The sequence below is a fragment of the Sus scrofa genome, chromosome 10 (genome assembly GCF_000003025.6).
Source record: "Sus scrofa isolate TJ Tabasco breed Duroc chromosome 10, Sscrofa11.1, whole genome shotgun sequence".
NCBI lineage: Eukaryota > Metazoa > Chordata > Mammalia > Artiodactyla > Suidae > Sus > Sus scrofa.
In genome coordinates this window covers 56046121-56057431 of record NC_010452.4, presented here as the reverse complement: position 1 = coordinate 56057431, position 11311 = coordinate 56046121, and the positions used below count along the sequence as shown (strand labels likewise).

The following is an 11311-nucleotide window of genomic DNA, read 5'->3' as shown; positions in this document are numbered from 1 at the left end:
GATCCCTGGCCTTGCTCAGTGGGTTAAGGATCCGGAGTTGCCATGAGCTGTGGTGTAGGTTGCAGACGCAGCTCGGATCCCACGTTGCTGTGGCTCTGGTGTAGGCCGGCGGCTACAGCTCTGATTTGACCTCTAGCCCGGGAAACTCCACATGAGCGGCCCAAGAAATGGCAAAAAGACCCCCAAAATAAATAAATAAATAATAAGTGTGAGAGAGAGAGAACCTGAATAAATTAGAGATGATAATATGCCACAGTATTATTAGTAGGAGTACCTCTGTTTCGCTGCAGTTAAAAAAAAAGGTCAGGGAGTTCCCGTCGTGGCGCAGTGGTTAACGAATCCGACTAGGAACCATGAGGTTGCGGGTTCGGTCCCTGCCCTTGCTCAGTGGGTTAACGATCCGGCGTTGCCGTGAGCTGTGGTGTAGGTTGCAAACGCGGCTAGGATCCCGCGTTGCTGTGGCTTTGGCGTAGGCAGGTGGCTACAGCTCCGATTCGACCCCTAGCCTGGGAACCTCCATATGCTGTGGGAGCGGCCCAAAGAAATAGCAAAAAGACAAAAAAAAAAAAAAAAAAAAAAAAAGTCGTAAGTGTATATGCATTCACAGTCCATTCAAGGAAAAGTCACTGTATTGAATTTTATCTTTCTGAGTACAGAAACATATAGACCACTCAAGCTTACTGCCTTATGTAAAACCTTAATATAAAAATCAGGAGTTCCTTACATGGCTCAGCGGAAAAGAATCTATGAGGTTGCAGGTTCGATCCCTGGCCTCACTCAGTGGGTTAAGGATCCGGCATTGCTGTGGCTGTGGCGTAGGCCGGTGGCTACAGCTCTGATTCAACCCCTAGCCTGGGAACCTCCATATGCTGCAGATGCAGCCCTAAAAAAGCAAAAAACAAAACAAAATTAAAATCAAATGTAGGTAGAAAATCCAGCGATATCTCTGAATTCACATGTTCATTGACACTATTATTAAAAAATTAATATAATTAAAATTCAAGAAAATAAGTTGCTAAAACTAAGTGACCCAAATATGCAATTTTGTTATATTCTTACCTGAAAGTGATTTTACTCTCCATATCCTTTGGAAAACAAAGTCATAAACTCTTCCACTAGCTCCAGAGTCTTGGCTCCCCTAGAACATTTTCAAAGCTTATTCTTGTTAGATTTTTATTTGTCTCTAAACAAACAGCAAATTAGCTTGAAAAATTATAATTAGAAAGCAATGTAATATTTTTAATCTACAGTTCAGTGACACTGAGTACATTCACAATGCTGTGCAACCATCACTATCATTCATCTCCAGAAATTTCCCATCTTTCCCATTTGAAACTCTGTGCCCATTCACTAACTCCCCATTTACCCCTTTCCTAGCCTCTGGCAACAAATCTGTTGTCTCCGTAAACCGTTGCTCTGTAAACTTGACTGCTCTAGCTACCTCATATATATGGGGGTAGCAGGCAGCATTTGTCCATTCGAGACTGACTTATTTTACTTGGCATTTAAGTCTTCAAGGCTCATCCATATTGCATCATGTGCCATAATTTCCTTCTTTTTTTTTAAGGCCGAATACTACTACATGGTATGTACATGTATCACATTTTTTTTCTGCATTCATCCATTGTTGGACACTTGGAATGCTATATTTTGGCTACTGTGAAATAATGCTGCCATAAGCATGAATGTACGAATATCTATTTCCGTCTCTGCTTTCAATTCCTTTAGTATATATTATTTTTAGGAACTGGCATACATTTTATATATTTCCATACTTGGTACTCTCTGTAATTAAAAGAAAAGCAGCCGATCCAGTGAATGTGAGGGGATCGCTCATTGAGGTTTTGTTTTACATTTTTCCCTCATGATTAGTACTGTTGAGCATCTTTTCATGTACTTGTGGGCCATTTGTTTATTTCTTTGGAGAAGTGTCTGTTCAAGTTATTTGCCCAGTTTTTAAAAGGTTTTTGTTTTTGTTGTTGAGTTGGAGTTCTTTATATATTCTAGATATTAATGCCTTGTCAGATATGATTTGCAAATATTTTTTCCCATTCTGTGAATTGCGTTTTCACTGTTGATAATATCCTTTGATGTACAAAAGTTTTAAATTTTGTTGAAGTCTAGCTTAACTATTTTTTCTTTTGTCATCTGTGTTTTTAGCATTACCTTAAGAAATCACTGTCAAGTCTAATGTCATGAAGCTTTCCCCATGTTTTTAATATTTATTACTGTAAAGAGTTTGTAGTTTTAGCTCTCATTTTTACATCTCTGATCCACTTAATTTTTAAATATGTAAGAGTCTGCCTTTTTCTTTGGATGTGGATTTCAAATTTTCCCAGCACCATTAGTTGAAGAGACTGTTTTCCCCACTGAACGGTCTTGGCGCCATTGTCAAAATTCAAATATATGCACGGGTTTATTTCTTAGCTTTCTTTTGTATTCGATCGGCCCACATGCCTGTCAGCATGCTAGTACCACACTGTTTGTTTTTTTGTAGTATTGTGGTAAATTTTGATATCAGAAACTGTAAAACCTCCAACTTACTTCTCCTTTTCCAAGATTGTTTTGGCTATTTGGGGTCGCTTGTGAGTCCATATAAATTTTAGTATGCATTTTTCTATTTCTGCAGAAATGTCATTAAGATGTTGCTAAGAATTGCACTGAATCTATAGACCATCTGGGATAATATGACATCTTAACAGCATTACCTTCCAGTTGTGAGCATGGAGTCTTTTCATTTATTTGCGTCTTCTTTCAATAATTCTTTCAGTTTGTAGTTTCAGTGTACAAATCTTTTGCTTCCTTGGTTAAGTTTATTGCTAAGTATTTTATTCTTTTGATGCTCTCATAAACAGAATATTTTCTAACTTCCTTTTCAGATTGGTCATTGTTAGTGTAGAAACACAACTGATTTTTGTGTGTTGATTCTGTATCCTTCAACTTTGCTAAATTTATTAGTTTTAAGGTTTTTTTTTCTTATGTGTGGAATCTCTAGGATTTTCTACACATAAAGTGATCATATTGTCTGAAAACAGATTATTTTTTTCCTTTCTAGTTTGGATTCCTTTTATTACTTTTCTTTGCAAATTGCTCTGTATTAAATAGAAATGGCAAGAGTGGGAATATTACCATGTTCCTGATCTTAGAGGAAAAGCTTTCAGTCTTTCATCACTGAGTATGTTAGCTATGGATTTCCATATATGGCTTTTATCATGTTGCATTAGTTTCCTTTAACTCCTAGTTTCTTGGGGTGTTTTTCAATCATGAAAGGTGTTGAATTTTGTCAAATACTTTTTCTGCATCAATTACAATGATAAAATATTTTTTTCCTTCATTCTGTTATGTGGTAAATTTAATAATTTTAATATGTTGAACCAAACTTGAATTCCATTAATAAATACCACTTGGTCATGGATTAAATACACTATTGAATTCAGTTTTCTAGTATTTCATTGAGTATTTTTACATTAATATACACAAGTATACATTGGTTTGTATTTCTCTTTTCTTGCAGTGTCTTTTTCTTTGGTATCAGGATAATGCGGACTCTCTGAGTGAGAAAGTTTTTCCTCTCTCAGTTTTTGAAGAGAGTTTGAATTAAGATTGATGTTTTCTTTAAATATTTGATACAATTCACTCATGATGCCATCTGTTCTAGGGCTTTTCTTTGTTGGGAGGTTTTTGATTACCTTTTCAGCTTTTTGCTTTTTAGGGCTGCACCCATGGCATATGGAGGTTCCCAGGATAGGGGTCGAATTGGAGCTACAGTTGCTGGCCTACGCCACAGCCACAGCAATGCCAGATCCGAGCCGCGCCTGCGACCTATACCACAGCTCACGGCAATGCTAGATCCTTAACCCACTGAGACCAGGGATGGAACCCGCAACCTCATGGTTCCTAGTTGGATTTGCTTCCACTGTGCCACAATGCAAACTCTGATGATTACTGTTTCAATTTTTTGGTGGTATGACTGTTAAGATTTTCTATTTATTTATGGCTATGTTAGCCTTTTTGTATTTTTTGCTTTTTAGGGCTGCACATCCGGCATTATGGAAGTTCCCAGGCTTGGGGTCTAATCAGAGCTACAGCTGCTGGTTTACATCACAGCCACAGAAATGCCAGATCCAAGCCATGTCTGCGACCTATGCCACAGCTCACAGCAACGCAGGATCTTTAACCTACTGGGTGAGGCCAGGGATCAAACCTACAACCTCATGGTTCTAGTCGGATTCATTTCCACTGTTCCACGAAGGGAACTCCTCTCTTTTAAAAAAATTGAAGTACAATTGACTTACCATATTAGTTTCAGATTTCAACAAAGTGATTTGATGTTATTACACATTATAAATTACTACAATAATCGAGTTACCATCTATCACCATACAAAATTATTATAATATTATTGGCTTTATTGCCTGTGTGATATATTACAACTCTATGACTTATTTTATAACTGGAAGTTTGTATGTATATCTTAATATCTCTCACCTATTTCACTCAACCCCTTACCCTACCTCTGTCCACCACCAGTTTCTTGCTTGTATCTATGAGTCTGGTTCTGTTTTGTTATGTTTATTCATTTGTTTCTTAGATTTCAAATACAAGTGAAAGGGTTTATGGTATTTGTCTTTCTCTCTCTGATATTTCACATAACATAATACCCTCTAGGTCCATCCCTGTTGTTGCAAATGGAAAGATTACATTTGTTTTTATAGCTGAGCAATATTCCATTATGTGGACTATTCCACTATTCCATTATGTGTATTATACAAACACACGTTTTCTCTATCCATTCATAAATGAGACTCTTATAGGCAGCATATGAGCGTTGGTCTTTTAAAAATCTCTTCAGCCATGCTATGTCTTTTGATTGAAGTATTATTCTGTTTACATTTAACGTAATTATTTACAGAAATACTTACTGCCATTTTGTTGTTTTCTGGTTGTTTCTGTAGTTCATTTTTGTTCTTTTTCTCTCTTCTCTTGTGATTTGATGACTATCTTTAGTATTATGTTTGGATTCCTTTCTCCTTGTGTGTGTACCTATTATAAATTTTCTGTCTGTGGTTACCATGATGTTAGCAACAACCTATATATAAGTGATTATTTTAAGTTGATGATCTCTTAAGTTTGAACACATTCTAACAACTTTGCATTTTTAGCAACCCCCCCCTTAATGTTTTTCATGTCATATTTTACACCTTTTTGTTTTGTGTATCCCTTAATACTTATTGTGGATACAGGTGGTTTTACTACTTTTAACACGCCTACTAGCTTTCTATTTCCTTTACTGCATGTTTGCCTTTACCAATGAGGGTTTTCCATTCATAATTTTTATATTTCTAGTTGTTTAGCTAAGTTTTTCTGCTTAAAGAAATCCCTTTAACATTTCTTGTAAAGCTAGTTTAGTGGTGCTGAACTTTTTCTTGACTTTTGCTCGTCTGTAAAGCTCTTTATCGTCCCTTTAAATCTGAATGATAGCTTTGCTGGGTAGTGTATTCTTGGTTGTAGATTTTTTTCCTTTCATCATTTTGAATATATCATTCCACTTCCTTCTGGACCGCAAAGTTTCTGCTGAAAATTGATATGGTTGTATGGGAGTTCCCTTGGGATGGAACTAGCTGATTTACTCTGCTCCTTTTAAGATTGTCTCTTTAATTTTTGCCATTTTAATTATAATGTGTCTTGATATAGACTTCTTTGGTTTCATCTTTTTTTGGGACTCTTTGTGCTTTTTGGACCTGGATATGTATTTCCTCTCCCAGATTAAAACAAAAAAGCAAGAGGTAAAGTTACAAACCAAAGTTACATTCCTATTCACTTTTATAAATGACAATTCAGTTATCTTTACTAAGACGTTTATTTTTTCATATGGCTTCAGGTTATAGTTTAGTATCTTTTCACTGTAACCTAAAAGGATTACCCTTAGCATTTCTTGCAGAGCTGGCCTAGTAGTCACAAGTAGTCACAAAATTCCTCAGCTTTTGCTTATTTGAGAATGTCTTAATTTCTTCCTCACTTTTGAAGGACAAGTTAACCTGCTATAAGACTGTTGGATGACATTTTGTTTATTTCAGTCCTTTGAATATATCAGCTCACCGCTTTCTAGTTTTCAAGGTTCCAATTAAAAAATATGCTGATATTATTGAGGATTCCTTGTATATGATGAGTGGTTTCTCTCTTGCTGATTTTAAGATTTTCTTTTTGAATTTCAACAGTTTTATTAAATGTATCTCAGTGTAGGTTTATTTAAATTCATCTACTTGCAATTTGTTGATCCTCTTGGATGTAAATTCATGTCTTTCATCAAATTGGGAAGCTTTCAACCATTACCTCTTCAGATGGTCTCCTCTTTTGCATTCTCTCTTCCTTCTGGGAATCCTATAATTCCTATTTTTATCTCTTCAATGGTGTTACACTTGTCCCTTAGGCTCATTTGCTTTTTCCTTCTATTCCTCAAATCCAATAATTTCAATTTTCCTATCATCAAGTCCACTGATTTTTTCTTTTGTTACACCAAATCTGCTTGTGAATTCCTCTAGTAAGTTTTTACATTTCAGTCACTGAATTTTTTCAACTCAAACATTCCTTTTTCCTATTTTAAAATCTTTTCTATCTATAGATATTTCCATTTTGTTCACACATTGTTTTCCTGACAGTCACTACTTCTTTTAGCTGTTTGAGCATCTTTAAAACAGTCGCTTTAGTCTTTGGCTATTAAGTCTGCTATCTAGTTCTTCTTGGGTACAGTTTGTCTTTTTCCTTTGAATTGGCCATACATTTCTGTTTCGTTGTAAGCCTTGTGATTTTTTTGTGTGTGCAAAACTGGACACTTGAATATCCTACCTCTGGAAATTCTCCCTCTTACCCAGAGTTTGCTTTGAACTTTTTGTCTGCTTATTTGGTTTACTGATTGACTGACTGACTGTCATGGCTATCTCTGTGTTGAGGATCAGTCTGAGTTGTAACCTTAAGGTTTTCACTTCAGTGATCAGAATCAGCCATCAGTGATCAGAGCACAGGGGCCCAACAGAGGACAAGTTCCTACTGCCCATTCTGGCCCGCACAAGCTGTGCACAGAGTGCTCCCAGAGTACATATACTGGAGCTGTCACTGGGCTAGGGCTGGTGACTGGGTACCTGCTGCCATGCTTAATGCTTAAGTTGACAGAAACTAATTGCAACTTACTATCCAAGCCTTCCCTTGGAAACTGCAAGCTTTCAAATAGACTCCTGCTTTCCAAAGTTGTTACATCAAACAGATAGGCCAATACAATTTTGTCCAGAAGGAGAGATCTGCTTCTGATACTTTCTACTCCTCTACCTTACCCAAATACTCTTTTTTTTTCCTTTTTAATAATTTCCATCTCTTTGTTGATATTCTCACTTTGTTTGTATATAATTTTCCTGATTTACTTTAGTTCTTTGGCCATGTTGTACATTTGCTCTTTGAGCAAATTTTAAAATCTTCTGGTAAAGCTGATGCTTGTGTTTTATCAGAGAGTTTCTAGGGGTTTTGTTCTTTTTAAAAGACCATTCTTTTCTTTGCTCTGATGTTCTGTTGAAAACTGGCGATTTGAAAAAAGATCTCCCAGTCTTTACAGGCTGATGTGGAAGAGCCTCACTAATTAGCAGGCTCTTGGGCCTTAGGACTAGCACAGAATAAAATCTTAAGGTAGTCTCAGATTTTTTTTTTTTCCTAGAAATGCATTCTTCTTGGGCCTTTGTGTATACTTTTTTTCACCTCCTGATTTCCCTCAAATATGTGGCTACTTGAAAGTTTGAATTTCCCAAAGAGTCTCATCCCAGCTTTTCAGGGCTTCGAATGTTTAACTGTATTTCCTTGCCCATAAGCTCTTGATCCCAGCTGCACACAGGTGTACATCTCTCCTGCAGTTTCCTTGTGCCATGGTGCCTTCCAGAGTGTTTGCCAGCCTGAGATCAAAACTATGATCTCTGGAGTTCTCTGGTGGTGTAGCAGGTCAAGGATATGGCATTGTCATTGCTGTGGCTCAGATCATAGCTGTGGCCAGGGTCTGTTCCCTGGCCCTGGAACTTCTGCATGCTGTGGCTGCATTTGGGGAAAAACAAAGAAACAAACAATCAAACAGACAAACAAACGTGATCTATGAATCAGGCAAGACAAAATTCAGTCCCTTTATGGGCTCCTAGACAGGTTAGAATATTGCATATGTATTGTACTGGGAATTGTGCTGTTTACTCCCAACTGGGCTGTGCAATGCTGTGGAGGAGATGAAACAACAGCAAGTAAAAATGCCATGAACTTTCCTACGATTTTGACTGTAGACTTTTCATGATTGGGTATTTGCTTGGTTGTGATAGATCTGAGTAGTTTCCAGAGGTCATAAAACATTACTTTAGTCACCCTATAGTTTTTTATTAGGTTTTTTTTTTTTTTTCACTAGGGAACAAGGACCTGAGGCTTCCTAGTCCACCGTCTTGCTGATGTCACTCCTGAAAGACAATGTAAATTTGTAAGATTTTAACAAGTGTTAATTATCACTTAGAACCATTCTTACCCCTTCAGTCATCTTAGCAATGGAACTTACCTCTGGGAATTCCCAACTTCATTTCTTGTCCTTAACCAAGACTATAATGAAACCTGTTAAGGTAAAATTTTGCTAATTTTTGAGCAAGTATACATAAGCACAATCCAAGGCCCTTTGAAAACTTTATAGCCCTCCATCTTAGAGCTACTTGAAACCAGGTTTCTCCATACTGGTGATGTGAACTCTAAAGGTAACTAACTGCAAAGACAATTTTAAAACCTACCTCTTTAGCCAACTCATGACATGAACTTGCCCTATTCAGTCTTATTCCTCCCTTTTTTCACTAAATTTAATCCCTTCAATTTCCATGTTGGACAAATCTCTGAAGCCACACCTGTCTGGTTCATCCTTCCCTTACCAGCCAGTCATTAAATTCAATTTTGTTTTCATATTTCTATTTGAATAGCCTTATTTATTTTGCTTTTTACATACCTCATATCTTCAGAGCACTTCCGCTGTTACTATTCTATTTGATTCTTATAGTCATTGGTTATTAAGCTGTATCTTAGGCTTTTAATATCAATTACTTTATCCTTCCCCTGAGGCAAATTTGATACATTCCACACACTTTGGGAGATAGGAAACATAATCTTGCAGTATAATGATTAAATTATAAAAGCCAACATAATTTAGTGATTAAATTATGAAAGCCAAAACAGAACCATTAAAAGAACAAGAGAAATTTCCTGAAGGAACAAAAAATGAAACAGACCTTTCCACTCTACCAGACCCTGAGTTCAAAAAAGAGTTAAAAAAATCCTGAAGGAATTAAGAAAGGCTACTGATAGAAATGCAGGTCACTGTAACTAGGGACTAGAAACTAAAAAGAGAAGCCAACTAAAACTACAAAACTCATTTGCCAAGACAAACACTGAGCTAAAGGCAAAAAATAGCAAACTAAATAATGCAGAAAAACAAATAAGTGATCAAGAATATAGAATAATGGAAATCACCCAATGAGAACAGCAGAAAGAAAGGCAAATAAAAAATATACAAGACCTATGGGATAATATAGAACGAGCCAATCTACACATAATAGGGATCCCAGAGAATAAAGGGAAAAGGCATTCAAAAATGTATTTGGAAAAACTATGGCTGAAAAACTCTCAAACATAAAGAAGGAAACATATTCAGGTATAGAAGCACAGAGGGTCTCAAATAAGATGATTCCAAACACACCTACACCAAGACATTATAAATATAATGGCAAAAGTTAATGATAAAGAGAGGATTCTAAAGGCAGCAAGAGAAAAACAAAGGGTTAGTTACCAGGGAAACCCTGTGAGGCCATTAGTTGATTTCTCTACAGAAACACTGCAGAGTGGCAAGACATATTGAAAGTCTTAAGAGGGAAAAACCTGTAACCTACATATTCTGCCCAATGAGATTATCATTTAGAGTAGAAGGAGTGAGAAAAAATTTCTCAGATAAGCAAAAAGTAAAAGAATGCAGCAATACTAAACCTATCCTAAGAGAAATATTATAAGATCTCCTCTACAAAGTGGGATTCAACCCAAGTTCATAAGGACAAAATACAGAAATCAATCAATGTGATATACCACATCAATAAAAGACAAAAACCACAAGATCATCTCATAGATGCCGTAAAAGCATTTGATAAAATTCAATATCCATTCATGATAAAAACTCTTACCACAGTGGGTACAGAGGGAACCTATCAACATAACAAAAGCTATGTGCGACAAACCCAGAGTCAACATAATACTCAAAGGCGAGAAGCTGAAAGCCTTCCCGCTAAAATGTGGAACAAGATAAGGAGGCCCACTCTCACCACTTCTCTCCTAGCCAAGCAATCAAATAAGAAAAATAAAAGTCGATCCATCGGTGCAGTGGTAACAAATCCGACTAGAACCATGAGGTGCGGGTTCGATCCTGCCTGCTCAGTGGTTAATGATCTGGCATTGCGTGAGCTGTGGTAGGTCACAGATGCGGCTCAGATGAGTGTGGCCTGGTAGGGCAGCTACAGCTCTGATGACTCTAGCTGGAACCCCATAGTGCGAAACAGAAAAAAAAAAAAAAAAAAAAAAAAAAAAAAAAAAAAAAAAAAAAATAAAAGGTGTCTAAATTGGAAGGGAATTCTACTCAGCCATAGAAAAGAATGAAATAATTCCACTTGCAGCAATATGGATGGACCTCAGAGATCATCATACTAAGTGAGGTAAGTCAGACAGAGAAAGCTAAATATCATGACATCACTTACCTGTGAATCTAAAAAATGATGCGTATGAACTTATTTACAAACAGAAACAGACTCACCGACAAGGAAAACAAACTAATGGATACCAAAGTGGTAATGGGGGAGGGGAGAACAAATTAGGAGGCTGAAATTAGTAGATACAAACTACCATATATAAAATAGATAAACAACAAGGTCCTACTCTATAACACAGAGAACTATATTCTATACCTTGGAATAAACTATAGTGGAAAAGAAGGTAAAAAAAGTATATACGTATATTTAAAACGTTTTATATATAGATATGTACACTATATATATATATTCACAGATACTGTATATATATAATTCAACTTTCCATACATATTCATTTAACATTTGTTTCCTTCACTAGATTCTGAGTTGATGTCATGATGCTTGATTGGTTTACTAAGTTTTAATTGAATGAGTAAATGGGGAAAAGAACCCTTACAAACAAAACCTGTTCTTCTGCCTAAATCTTAGTTTTAGTGTTTCTTGTTCATATTCTCATTTCACTATACAAG

General features: G+C 36.3%; 1 protein-coding gene across 1 annotated transcript in view; it reads right to left on the bottom strand.

The window, feature by feature from the left end:
• The window catches only part of CCDC7 (coiled-coil domain containing 7), a 341366-nt gene continuing 335029 nt past the window's right edge, over nucleotides 4975-11311 (bottom strand). The window contains 1 exon segment of the mRNA XM_021064965.1: nucleotides 4975-8070. The gene's annotated coding sequence lies outside the window, so the exon portion shown is untranslated.